At 40.5% G+C, this 22,452-nt stretch overlaps 1 long non-coding RNA gene across 1 annotated transcript; it reads left to right on the forward strand.

Moving 5' to 3' along the window:
- Positions 1 to 1,618: 1,618 nt before the first annotated feature.
- On the forward strand, positions 1,619 to 21,945 carry LOC105876319 (uncharacterized). The gene is made up of 4 exons (XR_002223210.2): positions 1,619 to 2,193; positions 14,659 to 14,774; positions 16,531 to 16,609; positions 21,770 to 21,945. It is a non-coding gene; the product is annotated as an uncharacterized LOC105876319 (long non-coding RNA).
- The last annotated feature ends 507 nt before the right edge of the window (positions 21,946 to 22,452 follow it).

Here is a 22,452-nt window from a genome sequence, read left to right on the forward strand (position 1 = left end):
CAGCATATGAAAATCCAACCATTTGTTGGCTTACTGCTTCTGAGGAAAGGCAAACCGACCATTCCCAGGGCGTGGTAGGAAAGTGGTTGCACGTATAGACTGAGCTCTTCACAACCCTCGGGAAAATATTTGCTTTTTTGGAGGATGTCCAGTGATCCATGGGGAAGTACAGGGCAGAGGGGAAGAAGGTGGTCACACTCCAAGTCGGGGACAGCTGCAAGAGTGCTAGAGGGGACTAAGCGGTCACAAAGGACCACAGCCCTGGCCACCAGAACTCACCAGCAATATCATGTGGAAACTCAGGGTCTGGACCTTTCACCATTTTTCCAGCATCATGTGACCCCAGGGATTTTGTGTGATCCGGTGGAGGAAGGGAAGGCGACCCAGGAGTGACCCATGCATCAAAAGCTCACAAGATGGGAAAGCTTTGTCAAAGGAAGCATTGTGCCCTTTCTGCCCCTCGTCCCACTGAGAATGGTGGCTGTGAAACTTCTGGGGCCTCTTTCCTAAGAACAGCCCTTTTTGCAAGTTATCTGAGCAACTTGCTGAGTTCTCCGGGTTTTTTTCTAGTAATTTTGGAATAGGTTAGATTCGTTACTGCATAGTCATCCAGATACAAATAGATTTGACCGGCAGGGGACCTTCAGGACCATTTAATCCTCATTTTACAGACGAGACAGCTGAGAATTTGGCCAAGGTCACATAGCAAGAGTGTAGTTTCTGCCTCCCACCCCAGTACTGACTCCATCGCACACCTCCATTTTAGTAACAGTACCTTACCCAGCAGCACGCTGTAACTCTAACCTCCCACTGTGAAATGCCAACTGCTTTTTGGTCTTCTTTAAACTTTAGTCTGCACAAAACATCATGAATATGCCATAGGAGAAATTCAGCAAGATGAATTAACTTTCAGGCTCCCAACTGTCTTCCTAATTCTCAACAGGGAATTTGAGTTTCAAGGAGTGAGTGAGATAAACCCTGCTGAATTCACTATTATATCAAGTTATCGTTCATTTGGGGATAAACACTCATAGGCTTCGTGCTGCCTCTGGCAGCGGCAACAGCTTGTTTTTAACATGCCTTGTTTCTAGAAAAGGATATTGAAAGGGGAAACTACTTACTTTTGTTGGTTTTTGATTGAAAAAGTAGACAAATTTAAAATGTATCAGTGTGTGTCCTTATTCATTTGTGTCTCCTGGTCATTTCTTGCAAAACAATTCTATGCAACACTGGTCATTCATACATATAGACCAGCAGTGGCGTTTCCCAAAATAACTGTCAGGGAATTCTGGTTCTCTGAGATATTCTTTGAGAACAGACATGAGAGTTGTAGTCTATACCTCTCCTCTTGGAACATCACTGTTCTCATTAGCATATTAAAGGCTTTGGAGGTCCTTTCATTTAGCCTATTTCCCAAGCTTCTTTGATCATGATATCCTCGTTAGCTTTTAAAAATTTAACCTCCTTAGAACTCAAGTTCCACAGGACAGTCTTGGGAAGTCCTGGTTTATGAGTACCCTCCAGGAGTTTAGCACATAGAGGGGCACTTTTGGTCACAATGGCTCTCTGTAGAACCTCATAAATGCAGCTCTAGCTGTGAACCTGTGACCCGGGTGACCAACTGACATCAGCAACTTCTCTTCCACCATGATATGACAATATCTTTCAACTTTTTTTTCAAATTCCTGAATGTCTAAAGTACTCTCAATGCATATTAGCCATCAACACGGTTGAGACTCAAACCGCATTGAGACATTTCTGACTTTCCAGCTCCTACTTTATACTGTTCCTTTCACTCGTGCAGAAACCTCAGCACTCACCACTGTGTCCACAAGAAATCCTTACCACAGGCACTGGGAGTTCAGGCCATGGAAGATTTGGAGGCTCACAGCAGGTTGCTTTGCTCTTTTTCCTTTCCTGTCCCTCTTTTCTACATTCTCTTCCCTGATCTCTCAAAGACCATCTAATCCCTCTCCTTGTCATAAGCTTGTGATTTTGGGAACTGCTGCTTTTGAGCATGCCCTTGAGAGAACTCGCCTCTAGTCCCAAGCAGCTCATCAAAGCATATTTCTATCAAACTAATGGAATGCACCCCAAAGAAGAATTCTGATTACATCTCCCCATATTAGTGTTACTAAACAGATAGATACATCTACAAAAAGAGGGAAGATGGCAATAATGGTGTTCCCCAAGGTAAGTTACCCTACCCCTTTCTCTCACTTTTGGTCTAGAACCATGGTAGTCAACCCTGGCTGCAAATTATAACCTTGTGAATGGCTTTTAAGACACCATTATCTGGGGCCTACTTCAGAGATTCTGATTTAAACAATGGAGTCAATGCATTGCATTTTTAGCATCCAGGGGGCTCACTTGTGCACATCACAGTACAGTGAAAGAGGTCAGGAAACTTCACCCAAAATATAATTCCTTGGTATTTTGAATCAAGGCCCTTAGAGATCAAAAAGCACTGCAAGGTGCTTTCCCTCTCTCTGCCTAAACTGGACTAACTGATTAAAAGATCAAAGGGACAATTGACTTTCTTTCCTCTCCTTGTTATCCCAAAATATTGCAGGAAGAAGGATCAAGGTTGCAAACAGACCTGGCCCACATCATTTAAATATAATACTTGTCTTTCAGGGTAATTTAATTTGCTCAAGTTAATTTAATTTGCAAAGAGAGTCATTTACAAGTCAATCTGTTTCCCCCATCCATTTGTCCTCCCAAGCACCATTTGTCACCCCTAAGCAGAATTACCTGCACTCCTTATCTCCCCTCCCCTCCAAAAGGACAGGTATAAGCATATCTGGACTTCATTGGAACATTGGGTAATCACTCTGTGATTCTCCCCATGTGCATGGTAAATAAACCTTTCTCTGGTTAATCTGCCTTAATTGGAAGTTGATCTTTTAGTGAACTTTCGTGGAAAGGGCAAGTTTCCCCTGACCCCTACAACAGAATCACTGATTCAAACATGAAGTTAATGAAGGTTGAAAATGCCTTCAGTTACCAACTCATCAGAAAGAGGAAACACTTAACTATTCCACTGAGAATTAATACACCCGATCACCCACAGCACCTGCTCTGCTATTCACCTGATCACCTATAGTTCTTCAGATACAGTTTTCCTTCCAGATGCTCAGAAGAGTGTGACAATGTAGCAATTTATTCCTGCTCCTGCTCATTGAACTCCAACCTTCTGAAACTGGGAAAATAAATCTACAACATTTTAGTCCCTTCACTGATATGTGACATTAGTATGATGTTACACTTACAAATTTACAGCTGGGGGTGGATATTCAACCAGCTCCCATGGGCCCAGTTCAGGGAACCAAGACTAGCTTGCTACTTGCAGATAGCTGGAACAATCTGCCTATCTTAGAGTTATGGGAAGGCAGAGTCTAGCAGAGATCCTTAATTAAAGTAACTGCAGAACACCCAAAGTGAGGTGGTGATGGGGCAATAGTGGTCAAGGCAGCCCAGTTAGACATGGGGGCAAGTGGTCCCACATCTTATCCCTAGCTCTGAACTGCCATTCCATCTCCCAACTTCTGCCTCCGGAGCAAGTTATTGTTCCAGGCTCAGAACAAAAGCCACTTCCTCTATGAAGCCTTCCCTCCCTCCTTAGGGCTCCACAACACTCCGCCCAGACCTCACATGATTTCATGCATTTTCCTACTAGACTCTTAGCTCCCCAAGGGCAGCAGACCATATCTTAACTCTCTCGCATCTACAGAGCCTGATGCAACATCTGCACAGAATGATCCTCAATAAATATATCTATGACGTAAATTTCCTAACAAAATATATATATAGTATCTATCATCCACTTCAGAATGAATTTCAGAAATTCAACCTCCCTTATAAATCCAGATAGTTCACTTAACAGAATGGTGTTATCCTGTTACCAGTATGTACAGACAGTAGACCTCAAGCTCTGCTTTGATGATACAGCAACTATAACTCTTATCTTGCTTTGGAAATAAATGGAAAATGATTACTGAATTGAAGGCCACTGCTGAGCTAAAAAAAAAAATAGTAGGGAAGAGAACCAGGTACAGCATCATTGTGTTAAATCAGAGTCAGGATGAAACCTCTCAACCAAGCCAAAGATACTCTAATGTCTTCTCCTTATCCCTTGAATGTGTTATGTATTTTCTCAAAAAGAGACTGCTGCTCTTTTCAACATGTGCCTAGTGTTCTGAGAATCAACTATCCCTGTTGCTTCCCTGTTGGTCTATGCTGGAAATGTCAAAGGTGTTCAGGGAACCCAGGCCTTTGCTCACTTTTTCCGGGGGACATGAGACATTCCCATCCAGAGGGTGCCAAGAGTAATTTTTCTGGAAAACTTGCAGCTAGATAAATCCACTCTGCCTTGTTATTAAGATATAATCCAAATACTCAGATGATGATGAGCTCAAATGCCCTTAGGGGTCAGGGGAGGAAGGGGACTATGTAGAGTGTGCTGGGCATAACACAGTAAGGACTGGTAAGAACTGTGACCAATGGGAAAAATGCATGCTATGCCTAAGAACATTTAAATTCAAATTTTTTTCTGAAAGCTGAGCCTGCCAAACAAAATGCTTCTATAGGCCAGTTTATTCCAAAGGCCTAAGCTTTCAATTTGCATACAGCTATTTAGCTTCTCCTCATTCCCACCCCATACCTCTATGTGATTCCTCTCCCTTGACATGAGATTAATTGGAGTGAGGTGCAGGCAGAAGATGATGTACTTGAATGTTATAAGGACAATGATGATTATAAGAATTTTTGAGTGTGATAACTTTCTTAAATGCATTGCAAGGCTTGGCACAAGAAAATGAGAAACTCATAACAGCCAACCGCCAAGGAAAAACACACTGAAGTAAGTCAGAGTGTTCTATGGCAACTTTGAAGGAAACTTTCATTTCGGGCAGACTGTGCTGAAAATTAGGTCCAGCATCTAATTTTAAGTATAGCAGAGCTGCATGGGTAACTCAATGCATAGGTTCAATAGGTCTCATCTGTCAAAGGTAATGCCTGATGGAAAAAAAGAGTGGGATCCTATGACTTGTGTTAGGGATATTTGGGTGGACCAACCCCAAAATTGGTAACCCCCTATAAAATTCCCTGAACTTTCCAGGATGGAAGAAGCAATGCCTTCCACTTTGCCTGAGAAGACCAGTCTCCCCCTTCCTAAAGGTGGTGAAATGACATCCCTGAGGTCAGGTGCTTTGCAACATGGCACCAGTTCCCCTCAAGATCCACTCCTCATGACCTCCAGACCAACAACCAGAGTCAGATCTGATCAGGAAAGTACAACCTCTGCTCCAGGAGGAATACTCTACACTCCAAAGGATTTTCAGGACATGGGGAACACATTAGAAAGTAGATCTAAAGGGTGTTAGCCTTCTATGGGAAGGCAGATATAAGACTGAGTAGAGAGCATTTATTGGCAAGGAAGAGCTCACTCATGGTCTAGGTTTCAATGCTCTGGGAAACATCTCAAGATGATCCTAAAAGTCTGTTGGATGGCTCCTTAAAGCTTGCTCAGGATGATGGCCTTTAGTAAAGTAGTAGAGATGTTAGGCTTTTCTTGGTATAGTGTTAAAGGAAGGATTACAAAGCTCATGAAGATGGGGCTGTCAGAATTAATTTATTATGTAAGACCAAGAAACCTTTTACTTGGCTGAGGGGATCCAGAAGACACTCCCTTTACCAAAACAATAAGGAATGAAATAGTCAGAGGGTACTGACAGTTGTTCAGATGTTTGATGGAACCTGTCTTTGTAAAAAGGACTGATGGTTGGAGATGCTGCCATGAAATGATGCTCCACATTATCAGTGGGGATCACAGGATTCCAGAGTGGCAGAGCCTGGGGCTCTGATTGTCTGATTATCAGAGGTTTGGTGCACACAATGTCTACAATGTGCAGCAGGGACAGACGGTCACTTAAACACAGATCTTTGGTGTTGGCTAATCATGGTGTTCCTAGATGTGAGATAGACAGACTAATGACTGGGGTTGCTGACTTGCACTATTTTATTTTTAAAAATTGAGAACTACTGAGCAGAAGTATGATATCAGCAGTTACCAAAATGGAAATTTGCAGTCCTTCTTCCAGTTTCAAGATTTAAGTTAATTCATAGACCTAAAACCCATATATTGCAAGGAAGACTGCATTTCCTACAATACTGCATATATTGTATATGCATATATTGTATATATGTTGTATATGTATATACCCTAAATATTCCTCAAATTCTTCCCCAAAGGGACCTGTGGCCATTTGACAAAGCATTGTACTCTGAGAGAAGGAAAATACACAGCTTTTTCTGAACACTGTTAAATATAAGATGTGATTTTCTGATGTTAGTGAACTCAAAACTTCATCATGGACTTCCAGTTAGAGTATGTATATGCAGGCGGGGTGATAAATGAAATCTTAGCCCAACTTTATCTCAGTAATTTTCATAGTCCCCAAGCATGCAGTTACTTTAAGTACCTGGCAGAATACTCACATTGTTTCTCTGACTTGTAGAGTAAGGGCCATTATGGTAGGAAGGGCCAAGTGGAAACCTCTGAAATTTCTGCAATTCCACCTACAAACACACACACACACACACACACACTGGCTCCTACACACACATGCTTGCCCTATATGGTAAATGAGAAGTAATCTGCATCCCAGGAGGAATTGCAGAGATTTTACTACCATCAAAGATTTAAAGGATGTAGGGGTGCTGGTCCCATTATATCCCTATTCAGTTGACCTGTCTGGGCAGACAATGGTGTACTACCATAAACATTGGGTGATGACTCCCATTGCAGCTCACATGCAAAATGTGGTTCCTTTAATGGAGCAGATCAACACAATTTCTGGCATTTTATGTGCAGCTACTAACCTGGAAAACACATTTTTCTGGGTCAGGGGTAGGCAAACTATAGCTCATGGGCTAAATATAACCAGAGGCCCACAAAAGCAGAGTTGAATGATTATAATGGAACCATGTCACTGAAAATATTTACTGAATGGCCTTTTATGGAAAAAGTTTGCTGACTAGGTCTCCGTCAGTAAAAATGATCAAAAGAAACTTGCCTTTACATTTAGAGGAACAGCTGTATACACTCACTGTTTTAACTCTCCTGTTCCCTATCATTATATAGTTTTAGAGTCTTTAATCATCTTGACCTTCTTCAGAACATCCCAATAGTATACTTGTCTATTATACTGATGATGCTTTGCTTATGGGAAATGCTAATACCCTTTGTGCCAGAGGGTAGAAGATAAATCCTATGAAGATACAGGGTCCCACCATATTGGTAAACTTTTTAGTTATACAGCAGTCCAGAACATGCTAGGACATTCTTCTAAAGAAATGAACACATTGTTTCACTTGCCAGCCGCCACCACTGAGAAAGAGTTCCAGTGCTTGGTAAACCTTTTAAAATTTTGGTGGAGGAATAGACTGCATCTAAAAATACTGCTTTGGTCTACTTTCTAGGAGATTAAGAAGTTTTTCATGGGCCACAGTCAACAGAAGTTTCTGCAGCAGTTCTGCCACTTAGGCTGTAAGACTCAACAGATCCACTGGTGATAGAGGTCTCACATCTGCTTCTGGTGAAGGGCTCAGGCTGCTTCCACTCATGGTGATAAAGGAAGCAAGAGAGGGAGAAAGGAGGTACCAGGCTCTTTTTAACAACCAGCTCTCCCAGGAACTAACACAGTGAGAACTTCACCCACTACCACTAACCAAGCTATTAATGAGAGATCCACCCCTCATGACTCAAATATCTCCCACGAGGCACCACTTCCAACACTGGAAGAATTAAATTTCAACATGACATTTTCAGGGGACAAATATCCCAACTATAGCAAGCTGTATACTATGAGACCCACTGAATTATAGATTGGATAAGCACAGTAGCAATCCATTATAGCATGGTAATGTTATATTTGGGAATGGGCCCAAGCAGGCCCAATAAGCCAGAGTACATTGCATGAAGAGATGGCTCATATTCGCACATCATCTGATTCTATTGCTCTGATACCTTCTATCTCATCTTTCACTTACAGCTTATGGGGGATTCCCTATGACTAACTGATAGAGGATAAAAACTTCAGATATGGTTCACAAGTGCGTCATTAGATGCTAGCCAAAAATGCACTGCTGACATACTATAGACGTACTTAGTGGTATCTCTCAAGGACAGTGGTGAAAGGATTTCTATCAGTGGGAAAGTGCTGAGCAATAAACTTGTCATCCACTTTGCTTGGACTACTGGTCAGGAGGCTAGAAGGAACAGATGTGGAAAATTGGGGACAAAGAGGTCTGGTGAATAGATCTATAGATTGACCTATAAAAAAGGACACAAGGTATGCAGATATTACTACCTACTGGAGAACATCCACTGCCCAGGGGGCTTTCAACAACCAGTGGGGGAAAATAACTCATCATACATGTCAGCCAATCTGTCTCTCATCGATTGCCTCTTTGCCGGATGATGGGCCCAAGAATGGAGTGTTCATGTGGCAGAGATAGAGGCATATGCAGAAATTCCCTCTGGTCTAGCTAATGCTACTGTTGAAAGCCCAAACTTCCAGCAGCAGAGATGGAGATCAGCCAGCCTGTTGGTATCAGGTTGGTTACATTTAGACATCATCCACCCTGGGGGTACGGGGAGAACATAACTTTGTCCTTACAAGAATTGATCCTCAATGTGACTGTAGGTTCGCCCTCCCTGTCTGAAGTACCTCAACTGGCATACCATCCAAAGCTTATAGAACACTTGACTTATCAACACAACGTGTCATACAACATTGCCTCACACCAAGGAAACTATTTTATAGTAGACAAGGTAGAGTGATAGGTACATGACCACAGGGTCCACTAATTGATCCATGTACCCTATCACCCAGAAGCAGCATCCTAAGAAATGGTAGAAATCCTTACTTAAGATTAAAGATTCACTTAAGATTCCAGGTTGGGGACAACACCTAGCAGAGCTGGAATGTGGCCTTCCAGGATATGGTGCATACATTAAGCCAATGACCAGTGTATGATGCTAAATCCCTAGTAGCTTAATTACATGGGACTGGCAACCACCAAGTGATTACACAATTTGTTTCCCATACTGCAACCTTAGCCTCCATTGGATTAGAAGTCCTGACTGTGGTTGTGGATGGGAAAGAAAATGATTCTGGCAGAAGAAGTGTAAAAGTTCCCTGAATTTTAAGGTAAAAATACCAGTTAGACTCCTCATGCCTGTGGGCCAACCAGGGAAGAAAAAATTACTGTATTTGTGAAGGTGATAATCTACAATTATCCTGAAAACCTAGGATTGCTGTATTGCTGGGGGCAAATAGATGCATGTCTGGAACGCAAAGCTTTCCCAGGTTATCTATTGGTGCTTCTTTCTTAGTAATAACATAATTATCATAGTTGTATTTTATCTACACAGTTGTATTGTCAAGTTGATAATTAGTTGTATTGCCACAACTATAGACCAACATGGGCTCAGGCCCCTCAAGGATGAAGGTCTGTGTCATCCTACCAGGACACCAACCCAGAAAGCTAATGTTCTGGCCATTGGTGAGGGAAACATGGAATTGTTGGAAGAGATTGGAGATAAACATTTCTTATGACTTCAGATACAGATATAGCCATGGGACTGAAGATTGTTTTATTAACCTCAACCAGGTTGAGTGTCAGTGTGGCTGACCATCACACTGAAGGGGACTTTGGACAGACTGGATGAGTGCAATAGATGAGGACAACTTGTTCTCACAAAAATAGAGACCTATATTGTAGTATGGGAATTGGATACAATGGTGGGTCAAAGTGAAGCTGAACAGTGCAAGGGGTGGACTGTATTTTATACCTTTTAGGTACTACTTCATATTCTTTGGCTCACCTACTTCACTGAAGCTGCCACTGAGATAACTTGCTCTCGGGGTATGTTCTGACCACTTGCATGCAGGTGCAACCTGACATCATCATAACTTCCCACTTTCTGCTCCAGCCCCCTCCAGTGATCCGTAAGACCCATATTGTACTCAAGTATGTCAAATATGGAAGTGCAGGGAGGTTCATGTCCCTTGAGATAAACCTTTGACTAATTGGAGACTGAAGCCAGTGGTTAAATTCTTTATTTCCTCCATGATGAAATTATAGGACTGCTTAGAGGATAGTCCTAAGGGATTGAGCAGTTGCATTTAGCAGCAGTCAGCTCTATGATGGGTCCTCATGTTCTCTCCCTATTTCTTTTCTATTACACTTCCTTGCTTCTCTCTCCTGCTCCCTGGGACTGCACAATCTAATTCAGGTGAGGATAATCTCTCACCTCCCAATCTGACCCACTTCCACTGCCACAATGAACATTCCCTCCAATCTCATTTTAACTGAAATATGACTGTCTTCCAAGGATACAACTTTCCCTGCAGCCTGCTCAAATGAAGAGTGCTGGTTCACCAAATACTATTCCCAGACCATTCCTCTTCTTCCTTGCTCCTCAGAAATGTATGCCATGCAGCTACAGTACCCTCCCGCCCTTTCAATTATCTTTCGTATCTGTCCATTTCTTGCCATTCAGATGCCACCTGCCTAGTTCAGGCCTCCGCTGAATCTTGCCTGGTTGTTTCCACAGCTCTTTGTTTCCAACATTAAATCACTCTCTGCTTCTAAGCTTGCCTCCCTCCACCCATCTTGGACACTGAGACAAAAGGTATCTTCCTAAAGCACAAATATGATCATGCCATTCATCTGCTTAAAACTTTTCCGTGGCTACTTATTGATCTTAATATAAAGGTGGAAATTTTATCTTAGCAAATAGACTATCTAAGATTCAACTTCTGTTTCTTCCCAGCCTTTGTTTTTTGCCACTTCCGCTTTCACAATCAGCTCCAATAACACCCAACTACTTTCACTTCCTTATGTCGGAGCCAGGCCTTGGCATGTGCTATCCCTTGGCCTGAAACACACCTCCCCACTTAATTAATGCCTATTCAGCCTTTTAGGTCCCAGAAGCAACAAGAGAGGGTCCTGAGCCATGTTCCTGAACCCTCCAAGCTTGAGCTTGTAGTGGCCATCTACCTCCACCCTTCTTAACTCTTATTGTGACACTCACAGCTTTGTTTTGCTTGTCTTTGGAATCTCTGTCAGACTATGGGCTTCCCAATTCTCCTAGCATCTAGTAAAACATAAACACTTGACAAAAATCTATTGAAAGGATTAATAAATGAATTAAGTGGTTTTCTTTCCTTTTGGTTAAATTGCTCACCATTCTTTATAATATCTTTAACAGATGAGCGTACCTTTTTTCCTCATATGCTTCTCCAATGTACTTACATAAAATGAAATAGCATAAGAACAGCATGAAATTGGGAACTTTCCTAGTGGTAGTTTATATCACTGGGCTTAACTTCTTAAGTAAGCATTTGGGAAAAATAGATTAAATACCATACATAGATTCACAACCATTCTACACTTTTGTATTTTAAAAATCCTGTGTTATATTTTTTTAATGCAATAGTCCATCACAAAGCTGAACAAACCTCCTCCTGAACATTTGTCTCACTAATGGTCTTGAATCCTAGATGATATCATAATAATTGAAATTTAGAGTTCACAGTGACTGATAAAAGACAGCAGTCAAATGTGGCAAGGCCCTTCTTAGTTATTAAAAGGGGGTCCCCAGGGAATACTGACAGTTCTTTCCCAATGAAGTGCAATCTACTTGCACTAATATGGGTACACAAGGATCTCCTGAAATTACAGAAGCAAAACTCCCTCTGTATCTCAACCCAGTTACCATCCATTCCTCAACAGCAATCAATGAGATACTATGGTAAGAAATAAGAAGACAAGGAGCCCGCTGGACCAACCTGGGAATAGACAGGCTACACAGCAGGGTGGTTAAGGTCATAAAGCTTTGACTCAGACTTTTGGATTTATATTCTCATTCTGCTTTAGACCTCTAACTTTCAGTCTCTTCATGTACAATGGGGAAGATATTAATAGCAACTACTTTATAAGATTATTGGGGAGATTAAGTGAAATATGAGATGTGGAGTTCTCAGCATATACTACACTTTCCACGTACTCATGGCAGCTATCATTGATGAGCTCCAGAAATCTGGGACAATAAGAAAATCTGATTAAAAGACCAGCCTATTTGGTCAGCCTCAAGGAAGGTGAGAGGGGGATGAGGGGAGTGTGGCCATTTTCTCTAAAGTAGTTTTTATTAAACGACAGCTTCCCATGTGGGGTTCAGAACTCTAGGCAATCACCTAGGAGCCAGCAAGGCAGAAATAAATTGTGATAAGCATAGCTCTATTATTTAATAGGAAAAACTCTCAGCAAAGTGCAGGGGAGAGATAGCAGAAAGATCCATGGCTAATGCACTGCTTTTAAAGGACTTGCATAACTCACTGGACACAGAGGGTCGTTGTGTGCTTCTGCCTAGTCATAAACAGATAATAAGCACAGTGGCAACTCACTTATCAGGCAGAAAGCTTGATTAACTTTTTTGTTGTTGTTGTTAGCAATAAGCAGAATCATGGACAATAATTTCCCTAACACAAGCCTGGAGTAAACTGGAGGTTCATTTGTCATTAATTCATTTCTGTGTTCACATGGTAAAAAATACTGCCACATGTGGGACTGAGTAAAGTAGGCTATAGAACTTTTCCTAAAATAAGAATTATAAAAAAGTCATACCCACCAAAAACATACTAATATATTTCCTACGCTCACATATTATGCCAGGATCCTCCCTGACATTAACTTCCAGAATGAACCTTGTTGAAGGTGTTTCTATAGGAAGAAGTCCAATTTCCCATCTCTTATGAAAGGAGATAAACCAGTATCTCTTTCAATTGATAATAATTGAGGGTATGTGTCTGCTGTCACAGGTGTGCCAAGACCACACAGACTAGAAAGCCGTAGCCATAGGAACAGACTCTTTTTTCTCCTTCTTTTGGTAACAGCAACCAGATTTGCCTTTGAGAAACCACCTTACCCTCTACTCTCAAGCTCCTTGGTTAGGATGGGACTGACCCTGCATCCTAGGAGCAGGTGTGGGACCCTGGCCTGGCCTATAAGAGAACTATACACCCCTAAGCACAGTGATTGGTTTAAAGATGGGAAGGGACAAGGGCAGGGGAACCAGAATTGTGACCTTTCCCAGAAGTATCAGCAAGAAGGCTGTCTTCCCACTGGATTTTCTAAGCTGTAGAACCTAGGTCTGAAGATGCTGGTAACCATCTTTGGCATTCTGTAAAAGCCAAAATAACACAAGATGGAACTGAGTGATGGCAAAGATGTCTTCCTGGCAACCTTGGCTCAGCATGTGAATTCAGCCAGACCTGAAACTGTCCCTGGACTTCTCTTTCCTGGACCAATAATCATTTTTGTCTTATGCTCTATCATCTTCATCCAGAAGTGTCTGCAGTAAATGAAAAACTCCTGATGTGGGAGACTGGAAATTCATTCCAGTCTCTGTCATTTAGAAGTTGTGTGACCTTTGGTGAATTATTTTGCCTCTCTGGGCTCAGACTCCTCATCTATAAAATGAGGATTTTGTACTGGCTGTTCCTCACATATCTTTCTAGAGACGGACATGGAGAAGAATGAACAGTGGCCCATCTTCCCACTCAGCTAGAACTAAGAGGAAAGTTGTGCCTCAGTGAGCTCATTCTCTGTTCCCAGCACATTGACCATTGCAGACAGGCAGCCACTGCTATTCATCCAACAATGGCTATTATTACAATTAACGACCATACCCAGCCCTGGTTAGCCACAATGATGTTTCTAGGAGAGCTCATCTCATCTTCCCACTTCCATTCAATCAACCAAGTACACTATATAATTTTCATGATATCGCTCTTCAAATCTAATCAGCACATCAAATGTCCATATAAATATTCAATGCCTACCATAAGTAAAATGCGGTGTGAGGTATTATCATTATTAGTATTCCGTCTTTTATGTGTATCCTCCTTGGAAGGGACTCAATTCATTTTCATCAAATGAATGCCAGAAAAACAAATCAGTTTTAAAGTGAAGACAAAGGAAATTTTTCAAGAGTACTTAATCTCCTCATTAGTCATCCATTCTTCCACTACCCAATGACCTGGGCTTTGTTTCTGGGCTGTTCATAGCTTTATTTTCTGCTATTGTTTTCTGGTGAATGAAAATTTAGCTTAAACAAACTGGGCTTATGTAAAACCAATGTAACAGCATGGTTTGCTAAACATTTGTTGAGAGGTCACATATTTATATAATCTAAATTATAGATTATATAATCTATACTATAATAGATTTATACTATAATAGATTTAATCTATACTATAATTATATAATCTATACCATAATAGATTATGTAATCTATTATGGTATAGATTATATAATCTATAATTTAGGTTATATATTATATAATCTATAATTATATAATCTATAATATATAGATTATAGATTTAGGTGTGGGAAAGAAACTATCATCATCTTGCCCTGAAAACCTCATTCCCACGGATGGTGGGAAAAACCCCAAACATGTGCATAGAAGTTATTTCAGTCACTGCTGGCTTAAACAGTCTTTTAAAGACTTGCTTAGTGTCTTTTGGATAAATACTTGGTCAAATTTAAGGTACATGTTCCTCTTAGTACTGTTTCTCTGCTTAGATATCCACAAGAGGCATATTCTGCAAGATGGTGTCTTCCACAAGATGGCGTCTTCCACAAGATGGCACCTGGATGGAGAGGAAACCTTACCTGTCCTCTTTGTAGGGAGGAAAAAGGTGAGGCTACCTGCTGGTCCTGGTGCTGTCTTCTGATCCTCTCGGGCCTTTGAGAAGATGTCCTGCCTATGCATTGGGAATCCTCCTGACAGAAGCTGCTGACAATTACAGCCAGTGTAACTTATGATACATTGTGGTCTGGTGGGGGTCCACCTAATGTGTCCCCCTCCTGCTATACTCCTTTACCTTGGTTCTCCCTAGAGCTGCAGCTCCTCTTGGTCTGGCCCTAGGTTGTCCACCTTGCAGCCTGTGCCACAGGGTCGAGTTTCCCTCCCATGGTGACCTATGGTAGGCTCAGTGGCCTTCATCTCTCTTCCTCACCCTGCCTCCCGAGGAGCATATGACAATGTTTGGATTCCTTCTCTGCCCCAGGAGAGCTGGTCTATTCCCACTTATCTTTCTTGCTTAAGTATGGCATACCACCATGTCTGTTTTTCTGTTCTGTTGCTGTTTTCCCATTTTAGTCCAGGGGTTCCCTGAAAAGCGGTCTCCTCCCTGAGCCCCAAACAGGAAATGGGTTTCCTTATTGACCTCTCTTGATTTAACCCCAGGAACATATCCTTTCTCTTGTTCTAGCTTTCTCTAGCTTGTGGGTTCCTCCTAGAATCAGGAGGAATATTTACTTCATCTTTTTGTCCAAGGGGGCATCACCAAGTCATGCCTTCTTTCTTTTGTGTATGATGACTTTTTGCTACTTCTCTTCTTTTTCTTGGACAACAAACTGGGTTTTAATGACGGAAGGCCTTTGGTATAACAGTCACTTAAATGGGAAAGGAAAGTATAACAATTTAATATCTTTTAAATAGGATTCCTGTTGTTTAGAATATGAAACTCTATTCTAGTTTCTAGGACGGGAGCTGAGGATGGGCTCAGAGGAGATAACAGGGGAGAGTAAGACATGGTTTCTGCGCTTAACTTGGTGGAAGGGGTGGACGTGATCATGAACACCACTGGCTAAGGCACAGCATGGGGCCTGAATGTGGCCTGCACCACTGTGCTGTGATAACAAAGAGGGGTGAAAGCTCGCATAACTTTCTTAAAACCCTGGCAGCTTTCAGTTTAATTGCTGCTTCTCAGTTCTGCCAGTTAAAAACCACAGTCAGAAACCTTACTGGTCACAGTTTTTTGAGCCTAGACCACAGGCTTGAGAATTTCTGTCTCTTAGCAAACAGTGGGCTGGGATTGAATTTCGGGGTGGGAGAGATCCATATCTTCACTGGGAGGAACTGCATCTTATCTCTGGCAGATGCAAATTAATAAGGGATCCTTAGAAGAGAGCTGCATAATACAGCAGTAGTTCTCAAAGTGTGATCCACTCATGTCAGAGTCCTCAGGAAACTTGTCAAAAATACAAATTCTTAGGCCCCACCCCAGGCCTACTGAATCAGAATCTCTGGGGATGAGTCCCAGTACCCTGTTTTAACAAGCCTTCCAGGTGATTGTAATCCATGCTAAAGTCTGAGAACCACTGCTCTAGACTCTAAAATCATGTGACTTAATGCCGGGACCCAGGGCCCCGCAGCATTGGCAGTGCCTGGGAATTTGTTAAAGATGTTGAATCTCAGCCTCCAGTTCAGATTTATTGAATAAGAATCTTTTTAAACTAAGATTTCCAGGTGTTTCTTATAAACATTGAAGTTTGAGAATCATTGCACTAGGTGATTTGACCCATTTGCAACCTAGATTATAGATCACAGGTGGACAGGAGTTTTTTTATTAATAAAAATAGATATGTTTTCTTTTCTCTCTGTTCCAGACAGGTCACCTCCAGTGAAAGTTTGGACATCTGAGAGATTATGGATCACACTATGGCTCAATTGTGCACACACAAAAAAGTAGGTTTATTTTCTGTTGTTGGTCTGTTCCTGCTCTTGTCTCACCAACCTGCTGAGTAGCAGGGTACAAAAATTATGTCACTTGTGAATTAAAGATATCTCCACCTCTTCTTGCTTAAACTGCTCCTATCCTAGTTACCTCCATGATGGTTCTGGGGTGGGAGAGACTTACATGACCTTGTGGGACCAGGTTAGAGGTAGAGTTATACTGCGCATAGGGTATTCTATGCAAATTAGAAGACCTATCTTCCTTAAGATACTTTTCTTACAGTGGTTGGAAAATTGTCATGGTGATTTTGTTATATTATAACAAATGTTTCGCTGCCATATGCTTTAAAATTGCCATAATAAATGTGAAAAACTCCAAAAACTGTAAAATGAAAGGCGCCCCTTTAGACATGAATTTCTTGTGCAGTGCTCAACCTGTGCAACTGTATGTCAATCTCTATTTTTGTACCAGAATAATGTGCATCAGGCTAAATATGGGGTTTCTCCCAGAGGCTTGCAGCTGCCCTCAAGGAAAGCAGACTACTGGCATTGACTATCTGCCTACTCTGAAAGTTTCTACTGCTATCAAGCCATGAACTTCGACATTTGTCTCTGACCCCCTCATGTTAACTCTTTCTTGCCTTGTTCCCATAGTCCACTGGGGTCAGGATGCCAGGGTTTTTTATTTCTCTGAATAATAAGAGATTTGTTTCCCCACTAGTGTACAGAAAACTCCAAATTTAAGTATCCAGACTTACTTCTTGTTATAAGATGGGAGCCTAAGGGATTTAAAAAATTCTCTTCTTTCTCCATAATGTCTGGCTTTTGAGACTGTTTACCAGTGACTCACAATGTTGACTTCCTTTATCTAGCTAAAATTCACCCTTTTGCTGAAGCATGAAAACACATTCCTTCAGTGGGTGAACAGCAGTATTTTCTGGATTTGAAAATATAACAGGAAAGCTCTCATAAAAATTATATTATTTTAGCTGTCTCTTATGAGACCTTATTGAAGGCTAGAAGAAGAAAGGAAGAGCCTCCAATGGCTTGAATTTTTCCTAACAATCCCTGACGTGACAGCCATGGTAGACATTGCCTGAATCCTTAGTAACAATTTAACCAGTGATTTTGCCAATTGCCAATGTAACCAGGCAACAATTTAACCAGTGATTTTGCTACCATTTAACGAGAGCTGCTAACTCACAAGCTAGTGATATCCTCACTGCCCTCCCCATTGTGGCTCTTCAACCCTGCCTGTTCAACAATCTAGGGTCTGCAACATCACTCTCACTTCCATGTTTCACATTCCAATAGAACCCCTTGGGGTTCAAGGAACAAAAATAGCTGACTCACACTGAATTAGATACTAAGGAGGTTTATTTGGTTCACGTAACTCAAGTATGGGAAGCTCATCATGTCCTTAGGATCCAGCCCTAGGTCATGATGTCCTTAGGTCACATGCCCTAACCAATTGATTATGGTACTGAACCATTGCTGCCAGGGGATTAGACAGCTTTCATTGGCTTAATTTAGGTACTACATGTTCCATCCCTGAAGCCAAGAACTACGTGGATCAGGAGGTTAGGCATTCCCCGAAAGAGGCCACTCCAGAGGATGTGATGTTTTGAAGGAATATCTGTCTATCTGATGCACAAGAGTCCCAGTCATTTGCTAGGTTTCTACCTGGTCTTGCCAATGAGCCCTGTGCCTCTTAGATATTCAGGGAGGTCATAAAGAGCCACTGGGATTCAAGGGCCCACTGAAAGCTTAAGCAATATCATTATCACTGATGACTGTAAATCAGAGGCCCTTCCTCCACTTTCTTAGTGTCTTGTAAACCTCCCTGATTCTAATGCAAACCCCAAAGAGGAAGACAACCTGGTAATGACTGAAATGGAATTTCCTATAGCTCGAGGGTGTGTGGGAGAAGTTGACAAAATACAGAAATATTTTTGATTTTTTTGTAGTATTGATTCTATGAACAGAGATTCATGTCATTGTGTAGTTTGCAACAAAATTAAACCAATTTATGAACAACTTACTAAAAATTTAGGGAAGGAACATCCTATAAACATTTCACATGATTTAGGAATGATAGCTGGAAAACAATATAATTCCTGTTACTACCTATTTAAGGTAAATAAAATGGCATTGCTAATGTGTTTCTACTGCTTAACTTTAGCAAATGTACAAAGTATTAATAAAAGATTTTCTGAAGGAAAAGTCTTTCTCTTTAACATTATTTTCCCACATGATCTTAGCGGTTTTTTTTTTTTTTTTTTTTTTGCAGCCGACAATACAAATAACCCCAAGGGCTTTAGGAACTGAAGCCTGGGGGTGGGACAAACTGTGAAATGCAGTGTTGTTAGTTTACTCCGTTAATTAACTTATTATTTATTCACTGTGTGAATAACCATGATTAGTAAGTAGTGACAATACCTTAAGAACAGTCCTTGGTAGGGAGGGGGTCAGACAAAAGTTGTTTCCAAATTTCCAATCAAGGTTTCCAAGTTAAATTGTTTGTTAGTGTCAATAGTCTAGCAGGCAGGACCAGAAATTTTAGAGTAATTCTGAAAAGGGTTATTCCTTTAGAAGGATATTTACAAGTTCAAGTTCGAAGCACCCAAGAACTTTCAATGAAACTCTGAGAACTGAAGGTAATATTTTTGGTAGTATTGGCAAGTCCAGTCATTGCAGGGTAAGGTTTCTTGATTATATCAGATTTGAAATTAAATGAGTGCACATTTCCTAGATAATGAAATTTATATTTTTATTCCAGAGCTCACGTACTGAATGATAATAAGGAGACTTCTCTAGCTCATTCCTCTATTGGCTATGTCTACGGATTGCTTTTTGAACACCCAATTGAAACATTATTTGAGGAATCATAACCTATTTTCTTTTAACAAAAATATATTGGTGCTTCATAAAGGGCTTCGGAAAATTATAGGCAAAAGAAAAGTAAATTACAGGCCATTATATGTTTAATGATATGCAAATTCTGTTAAATTAGACCATGATTGTATTACTGTTCTTTGGGGAAGAACAGATTTAAACCATTCAAAATAACAAATCTAATTGCTTTTTAGCGCTGAGATCTAACACTAAATCAGACATTAAAAATCATACATATATTGAATAACATCTTGAATTTCATAAAAAGCAATTTCATATGAGTAGAGAAAAATGCAAACTGCGTATAGCATAAATGTTTTACGTTTCTATTTATTGAAAGGTGGCCAGTATTTTCTTATATGAGTAAGATAACTACATAAGGACATATCTTCAACGCTATATCACAATCTTGTAGAAATGTGTACACAATTTAGACCTACGTTTTCTTAAACATGAACTGAACAATGTTAACTGACTGTAAAAAAAGAAAAAATAACTGGAATTACATATGGAATTTAAACCAAGCGAAATAATCTGATGATGGCTGAAATTTTCAGAAAGTAGAGAAATAAATTGTGTAAAGGAAATTTCAGAATTTTTCCCTCTTTATTTCCAGTCCGTGGTAGTGGATATTCCTTGTTTTTTGGATAAGAAAATGTTATCCTAGGCTACTGTGCTCTTATGGACGGGCACCTAGCAGAGAACTACAAGGTTCTGTATAGAACATGATCGACACCTAGTGGCCACAGGCAGGACCCCTGCCTGGCTTTTCTTGGCCAGCCACAAGTGATGTAGTAAGAACAGGATCTTTGCAGGGGAAAAGAGGAATTTTAACCCCCATATCACTTCTTCCTCACCCCAAATTTGATCCACTTTTGCCATTGCCAGCCTCATTCCTTTAAATCAGATGAGTTCAACTAATGTAACTAATAACATGAAGCTAATCACGTTGTGCTCTATCTTTAAACTATTTGAAATGACAAAAATAAAAGACAATAGTGATCATAGTGGTTGAATATATACATAGGTATATTTTTTTGTACTTGGGCTGAATCAGCTGTTTATATTATGAACAAAAACAATTTTAAAACTACATTTCTGTATCGTTTTAAATTAAATTTCTATGATTTTCCCCCCAAAGGTGTCTATCCAGGAGATGTAAATAAAACTCAGTCAGAACTGGATTTTTCCAGACTAGTAAAGCAAAGAAAAAATGTGGAGAGGAGTTTTCTTACCATAGCTCCCTTGGCAGCCACTTCTGGTTGGGGAAGAAAGAAGGAAAGAGGGTCAGGGAAGAATCTTAAAAATGTTTCCCCTGCCTCCTGCCTGCTGCTGATTTAGTAAACAGGAAAATAAAAATACCCAGAGGTGAATTATTTTAGAAGTCAAGGGGGTAATATGTGTTCCACTAGTTGGTGTTAAACACTTTATAGAACAGCACAAGCACATGCTAAAAGGTCCGAGGGATTTTTGCTTTTTTGTTTATTTTTGTGAGATGGGGCCAATTGTTTGTATGTTTCCATAGATATGTCTTGTGTCTGTATGTGTCTTCTGGAGGAAGTCTTCTGATTCTACGGCCAGGCCCAGCCCGATAGACCTAGACAAAGAAGTCTATTATCACAAAGACCTTCTTAGATTAGGATGGTATAGTAGCTGTTGTGTTTCCATAGCAACCTACGGGTAGGTTTAGCCAGAAAAGAACAGGGGCCCCCGGCATGGCTGGCAGAGTGATGACAGTGAGGATTGGACAAAAAGAAGCACAGGGACAGATAAAAGTGTTGTTGAAGAGGGCCTATATACTCTGTATCACAGATTCTGTTTTAAAATAGGCACTGTCTAATTAGAAATAAATGAAGGTAACAAGGTCAACAGAGGCAATCAGCAAATAATTGTTTATTTGAATATCCCATTAAGGAGTAGAAGTCTAATGTCTTGGGGAGAAATGTTAGCTTAGCTTGAAAAGAGAAAAAGGAAAAAATCAGGTTGGGTAAAACATACTTTTCTCACAGTGCTCCAGGGTAAATGTTGTATAATTTTGACTGAATGAGGTGGTTATTTGTGGTGCTTTTAAAGTTGCCCTTCATCCATGAAGCCTCCCCAAACTGGGTAAGGAAAAGGGAGGTTTTAAAAACTTGTATTTGGTTTCTTCTCTGGCCTATACAGTATGTCTTTTTCCAGTTTGTTACATTCAAAAATAACATTCTGAAGAAGATAATACAAAGTCAAAAATATAAACAAATTGAAAATGGATGTCTACCTGTATGTTGATGTCCACAGTGTATGTCACCTCAGAGTCTAACTCCTAGAAGCAGGCACTACTGAGAACATTCCACAGAACTGGAAACAATGACGGTCCTTAAATTACCTTAATGATGCATTTAATCATCTGGAGGAATGCCAACTTACATTGCTACATTTCTATGTCCACCATCCCATCAGGGACTTTTCTATATTTTGGGTAAGTTTTCTAATAATCTTGACAAAGTTGAGAATAACTACTAATAAAGAACATTTAGACAGCTCACCACAGTTTACAAAATGTTTTCGCATCTACTTGTTAAAAAGCAGGTATTATTATTGTTCCTGCACTTTATAGAACTTGAACTTTGGGGAAATTACAAAAATGTTTGGAGGTCAAACAGCTAGTCTTCAAAGCTAAGTCTCTGGACAAGAAAGTCCCAGGTAATAACAGCTAGAAGGTCCAATCCCTTCCAGAAGTACTTTCAATTTACTGGGGAACTTTAGTAAGAAAACCTAAAAGGCCTTTGAAAACCAAAGGATTAACTTTCCAATGTTGAGATGTTAGATAATTTTTACATCATTTCTAGAGTGTTTTACCTTCAATGATATGAGTGTCCTCTCAGCATGGCTTCTCCATGATTGGTCCTGCTCTGGTAAGAAAGACCGCCTGTGAGGAAGTTTGGGCAGCCTGGTTCACCTGGAAACTTATCTCACAAAAT

Source organism: Microcebus murinus, chromosome 6, assembly GCF_040939455.1.
Source record: "Microcebus murinus isolate Inina chromosome 6, M.murinus_Inina_mat1.0, whole genome shotgun sequence".
NCBI classification, from domain to species: Eukaryota; Metazoa; Chordata; class Mammalia; order Primates; family Cheirogaleidae; genus Microcebus; species Microcebus murinus.